This window comes from Pygocentrus nattereri, chromosome 8, assembly GCF_015220715.1.
Source record: "Pygocentrus nattereri isolate fPygNat1 chromosome 8, fPygNat1.pri, whole genome shotgun sequence".
Taxonomy (NCBI): Eukaryota; Metazoa; Chordata; class Actinopteri; order Characiformes; family Serrasalmidae; genus Pygocentrus; species Pygocentrus nattereri.
The window spans coordinates 38,395,055-38,401,699 of NC_051218.1; the positions used below are offsets into that span (position 1 = coordinate 38,395,055).

The 6,645-nt window shown below is 42.0% G+C and overlaps 1 protein-coding gene across 6 annotated transcripts in view; it reads left to right on the top strand.

The window, feature by feature from the left end:
* rapgef2 (Rap guanine nucleotide exchange factor (GEF) 2) overlaps positions 1 to 6,645 on the top strand; it is a 154,883-nt gene that overhangs the window by 93,124 nt on the left and 55,114 nt on the right. The gene's annotated exons all lie outside the window — the stretch shown is intronic.

Consider the following 6,645-nt stretch of genomic DNA (forward strand, 5'->3'; position numbering starts at 1 on the left):
GCCTCTTTCAGTTATTCAACTTCCAAACTGTGGAGCTCAATTCCACCTTTTATTAGACAGTCAAGCTCAGTGCTCACTTTTAAGAAACATCTAAAATCTATTATTATTATTATCTATGTTTAACTCAGTTTTTAATTAAAGCTGTACGTCTTGTGGCGATTATATTGTTATTTGATTTTTTTTTTTTCATTTTCATCTGATTCTAATTAAATTATAATGATTTCTTGTATAACTATGTTTTATCACCTGTCTGTAAAGCACTTTGACCTGCCCCCTGGTATGAAAAGTGCTGTATAAATACATAATTATTATTATTGTTATCAGTAGTAGTAGTAGTATTGTTGTTATTATTATTATTATTATTGTACTTCTACTTGAGTAGAAGTACAGAGGAATCTGGTCAAAAAAACAACTTAAGCACTGAGTAACTCTGCACTGGAACTTTTAAAGCATCTGTCAGCATAAGGACTGAAGTTTTTGTGGATCTGTTCCTCATTTTTAATAATTCTTTTAGTCTATAGTAAAATGCTAAAGCTCCAAAGTCACAGATAGCTAGCTAATTCTCCTAACTGCCCCTTTAGTGTGCACTATTGTGAGTAAATGGCTTCTTCCTACATGTAACACAAAAAAGCACATAGTACTAACTAGTATATAAGAATACATGTGATTTTGATAGTTATCATATATAGGCCCAAGTCTAGCCTGGGATGGGTTGCCTGTAGAACCAAGCCTTTATAGGCCTTGTCCCCATTAGCATCTCGGTATGGATGCAGTTCTCCAGCACAGATTTTAACACAGCTTCCTGTAGGCTGCATGCATGCTGTTTAAGGGATGCTGTGTAATTTGCAGCATATGCAGGGCTTTAGGAAATGCTCCCAAATGAATAAATTCACAGCAGGCAATAGCTGTATAGGCTGAGCTGCTGGAGTTCTGTCCCTCACCCTCTCTGCTCATAGACCATTTACTGCAGCTGCTCGCTGACATTGGGAGTGTAAAGGCATCGGCCTCTGTTGTTATGCCCACCATGCCGTTTGTCCAGGACGTCATCTAGCTGTTCGTGCTTCTGCATGCTCTTTAATTATGCAGAGAGAGTTGTTTACGAGATTGCCGCATGCAGATGAGAACAGGCAGCATACGTTTTCGCCACTTTTATTACAAACGGGCAGGTTAATTGGTTTGTTTTGCACAGTTTTAGTCGTGGGGTAATTATTCCTTCTAGGAGCTTGTTTAGATGAATGACCATGAGAATGATTCACATTCCTATGTGCTGCCATGCAGTTTTCTGTAGTATGTCGAGTTATTTGGCGATTTGGTAATGCATCAGCATCTATAGTAGACAGTGGGAGCATTTGTAGAACTAATTGAAATGTGAAAAAGTTTCTATACCCTGCACCACACAAACTAGTTTTTAATGTTGAGGTTAGTATCTGCTCAATATTTACACATCACTCTAAGCAGACATTTTTGTCTGTCTATCTATCTATCTATCTATCTGTCTGGCTGTCTAGCTGGCTGTCTGGCTGGCTGTCTGTCTATCGATCTATCTATCTGGCTGTCTGTCTGGCTGTCTGTCTATCTGGCTCTCGATCTGTCTGGCTGTCTATCTTTCTCTCTGTCTGTCTATCTGTCTCTCTGTCTGTGTATCTGTCTCTGTCTGGCTATCTACCTTTCTCTCTGGCTGTCTCTCTGGCTGTCTATCTGTCTCTCTGGCTGTCTCTCTGGCTGTCTGTCTGTCTCTCTGGCTGTCTATCTGTCTCTCTGGCTGTCTGTCTCTGTCTGGCTGTCTATTTGTCTTATTTGATGCTTTGAAAATTAGTGTTTAAGTAGGCATTATGGTTAGACTTGTCTCGCTCATCCTGGTGGTGGCTCATCTCAGTCTCCTCTTCTGTCATAATTTTCATTTTGAATAATTTGGATCCAAATAAAACAAAGCTTAAAGAGTGTCAAGAACATTAAACATCTAGATACATAAATCACAATAACGGAAAGCGAAAGAAGAATAAACCAAGCCTCAAGCAGCCATTTACACAACTGTTAATGTTAGCTGTCTAGTTAATGCAACTAGTTACAGAAACATTACTATCGAATCCGATAACCACTTTCTCTTTTGTTTCCTTGCCCATTGGCCTGATGAAACCAGTCAGTTGAAATGATGTTGTTTGATATGATCTTGTTACACATTATCAGTGTTTTGATGGGTTGTTTCTTAAAACAGATGAGATGCTTGCAACTGGTGCAGCTGAGTTTCATGCGAGTTGGATGGTTTACATTATGCAGCTCAAGTGCAATTTAGTTTCATGTCGGTTTCAAGCAACTAAAGTTGCATTAAAAGTTCACCCTGTAAGGCCAGCCTAAGTATTTGTGGTGCAACTACATTTAGTAAAAGGATGGTTTGAAACCAAGTAGTGTTAATGAAGGACTAGAGACTTTTCACAAATATGCAAAACCAAAGCAACCCAGCGTTCCAGAGATGCAACAGCCTTCCATGAACATGAGCCCAAGACAGCATTTATTAGCTCAGCCAGGATGGCCCTCCTGAACCAGTACAGGTATTTGCATAACAGAATTGTCCGTTGGCGTTCCCCTACAAGTGTGTTTTACTGTCCAATGATGTTGCGTTAATGGCAATTTGGAAAGATGCAGTGGTTACAGGCCTCTAAGGCACGTGCCAGCCCTCACACTCCCAGTTTGGTGCTGTATACCTAGATAATGGGTGGGAACAAGTCATGACAGAATTTTTAAAAATGGCTTACAGTTCATTTTTATTTTTTTAAATACTTGATTAAGTAAACAAATGAGTTCTGCTATCCATGCATTTGAATAACCACGCCCATTCCTTGCCTGTAGACCAGCATGTCATAATCTCATGGTAAACACTCACCTCAGTTGGAAGAGATGAATGCACTGCTTACAGTGTGAGTGGAATGATCTGGAAGGATTTCAGATATCTGTATTAATGCTGTCTGCTGTCTCGTTTCTCGTATTCTCTCTCTCCGTCAGCTTTGGGAGTGAGCGAGGGCTAATTCTGGGACAGTTGTGCTTTTTTCAGCAGCAAAGGGATAAGAGCAGGTTCACGTGTGGCAGTGTATCACTCTCTTCACGCCTCAACTGCTGCTGGAGAGCCAAAGCCATTCTAGGTCTCCCCTTTGTACTCGCTGTGCATGTTATTAGTAATCCAGCTTTATTCATCTCGAGCTGCGAGGGCAAAAACATTCCCTTTTCTTTCTTCTCTTTACCACTGGACACCGCACTGCTATTGAGCGATCTTGACCCTGCACTTCTGCATCTGTTCTGCCTGTCTCTATCTCAGTAATCGCTGTGTGTATGTGTGTATGTTTCTTTCTGTGTCGCCTCTGTGATAATAATGAGCTTTGATAGCCCTCATGTTACTCCTCAGTGACCAAACGTGTTCATGTGATCAATCGTGGCCCCCCCCAGGCATTAAAACCACTCAACAGCTAGGAGGCCAGAGATGATACTGTTTATCAGATTAATCCTTCAGACATTGAGACCTGGAAATGTCATAATGCCTTGCAAAGTCGAAAAATATGTTGAATTGAGACACTTCTGTATTGTATTGAATTGAGTTTTGAATTTTCTGGGACATGTCACACCGCAGATTAGTACATAATGAATTACATGTACATCCAATTTACATTTCAATTTAGATCCTGTACAGACAGGTTTGTGTTCTTTTTCTAGTATTTTATTTCATCAAAAAAAAGGTTCTCAAAGTTAATGCATTAATAATGAATATTAACATGATTAATGGTTAGCACCTCTTATTTTTAACACCTAGTTTGACCCATTCGAAAACACAGAAGCCCATGCTGAAGCTCAGCTGCAGTGTGCTGTATGTGGGCATGATACAATGCATGATTGTAAGCCTCTCACTCAAATACACTTTTGAAATAGCTTTTACAGCAATGCCTTCAGCAGACTATACTGGATAGAGCTCACAGGACAGCTATAGACAAATCAATGAGTAGCAAACTAACATTAGCAATAACAGTAGCAAGCTCCATCTGCCTTTGTGAGCCTCTATTGTAAAAAGAATGTACGAGCTGTATTAACGAGAGAGAGGCTACAATCATGTAGGAGCTGAAGCCGTTGACTGGATATATGATATACATGACATGCAGTCATTGGTTGGAACATGCAGCCACTGTTGCTCTCACTGTGATGAAAATTAGAAACAGTATTCCCTCTGCAGAAATCGTATGAACGCTGTTTGCACAATTTAAATAATGTTATTGAATTTTTGAAAGTAATAAATACATTTTGATGATTCTTATTATGTCCACTCATTTATAATAAAATACACTGCTGTGTAAATAGAAAAATAAATCTTTCCTTAGGTTCAGATCGAGCAAACAAGACAAATGTGACTATTAAAAATTAGCTACACAAAATAACACAATTCATTGTGATTTAATGGTTTTAATCATTTTTTCACCCCTAAGAAAAAATACAACATGCTTTTGTTATCAGCAGTAATAGCTGTGATTTCAAAGGGTTAAATGACTGTGTAGTCTTTCAAGCAGACAGCAGCGCTGAGACGACACCAGCGTCTTTTGTTCCTGAAAAGCCTCTTGGGCAACTGCAAGCTGTCCCTGGATGTGACCCCGTTGCTGTGGTGATGTAATGATGCCGGATGCCCCCGCGCACTCCCCTCCCCCCAGACAGTCTGTGGTTGCCGAAGTGACAGCGCTCGCCAGCACCTGAGCTTGTTTTGTCAGGCATTACATCATCAGGGGGTGATGTCATCGAGTAGTAGGAGCAGCGTAGTCCTGGCGTTCTGTTGGCAGCATGCCAGAATTGCTCCGTTTTATGGCTATCTATATCTACAAACCCATAGCACTCCTGCAAGTGCTGCCAATACATACACCAGCTATTTCTGTAGGACAGACATTTATTAGCAAGGCACTTAAAAAGACAGCCATTATATTTCTATTGTACTCTATTGAGCTACTGTAATGCTTTTGTAATAACAACCCATAAATAACCTTTCGACCTTACTGCATCTTTCAGAATATGCCAACTATTGTCATTATAAAGCATTATATGAGCTTCTGTTAATGGTCTAAATGTCCATTAAGAAGCCTGGTCAGAATATTCACGCTGTAGTTATATATATGTTGCTCTGTAATTTGTTCATGTCGCCTTTGGCAGTCTTGTCCTGGTTAATATATTGTATTTTTTCCGGGGCCTGCAGAATTCACAGTGCTTGATTTCTCTCTTTCATGAGGCAGTATTTGGATAGCGGGCTGCTGCGCAAGTCATTTGGACGGGAGCTGGCCATTCTTCAGTTGCCTTTTTGCTTCTATTGTTCCCTCTTTCTTTGTTATTTAAAAGCTCGTTATTATCATATTGGGTGTCAGGCCAGGGGCAAGGCTGGATCTCAGGGCTTTTTTCCCCCCTCAATCTGAAAATAAGAGCCTCTCAAGGGAGCATGTGCACTTTAGCACACGATTGTGCAAGGATGTGAGCGGAGGGTGGTGGTTCGTATTAAACAGGGTAACTGAAGCACCCATGACTGGATAAATTAGACTGTTTATCTTAATTGATGGCTGCATTTTTGCAGAGTATGTTTGTTTTGTTTTAGGGCACTTATTACCGTCATCGGAGCATTGGAGGGTCATGCGTGGGTGGACTGGGCGGTCAGCTGCCAGAGGGGGCTGACTTGCATCTGTATGTGTGTCTGTACTTACTTATGTGTAGTGTTTTGGGAGGTGGACTGGCAGTGTTGTCATAGCAACCATTATATTTTGTACAGCAGTGACGGAGCTGCTTCTGTTGTCCCTCGCTGTCTTTCAGCAGTTTTTTTTTTCCTGCTGTAGCTCTCTCTCTCCTCTCTCTATCTCGCTTGCTCTCACACCCTCCCTCCGATCCGACCAGGAAATGGCTCTCCTCCGTGGTTGCCATGCCAACTGCCTGCAGCCCTGGTGGTGTGCGGCAAGGAGCGTGATAATGACATTACTCTCACAGGGCTAACCGCGCTCATCCTTCACTTCTCTCTCTCTCTCTCTCTCTTTCTTTCTTTCTTTCTTTCTTTCTCTCTCGCTCCCTACTCAAATTCTACCCTCCATCACTCCCTCCCTCTCTTCTCAAATTCTCCCTCTCCATCCCTATCTCTCTCTCCCCCTCTCTCTCTCTGTCTCTCTCTTCCTCTCTGTTCTAGCCTTCAAATCACTATCTATCCCCCTCATTCTTTTCTCTCTCTCTGCTTTTCTCTCATTCTCTCCATCTCCTTCTTCATCCCCATTTTTGCGCGCGCGCATGCAGAATAGTAGGCTCCAGCGGCGAATCTCGAAGCATCACCGAGTGAGTGAGTGAGTGAGGTTCCTATTCAAAGGCACCCCCACCACCACCACCACCCCACCCTCCCTCCTCGCTTCCCCTTAACACATAGACGCATATGCACGCGCGCGCTCACTCACTCATCACCCAGCTTTGCTCACAAATGAAGCAGGAGCCTTTTACAAAGAGCAGCTCGTGCCCTCTCTTCTCCATCTAATGTTATGGTACGTAAAGCACCGCAAGAGTGTCAGTGAATGCGTGAGGCAGCGCGCGACTAAGCCGGAAAGATAGGCGGGGGTTAAAAAAATAAAATAAAAAAAAAAACCGGAGGGAGCGAGACCGAGC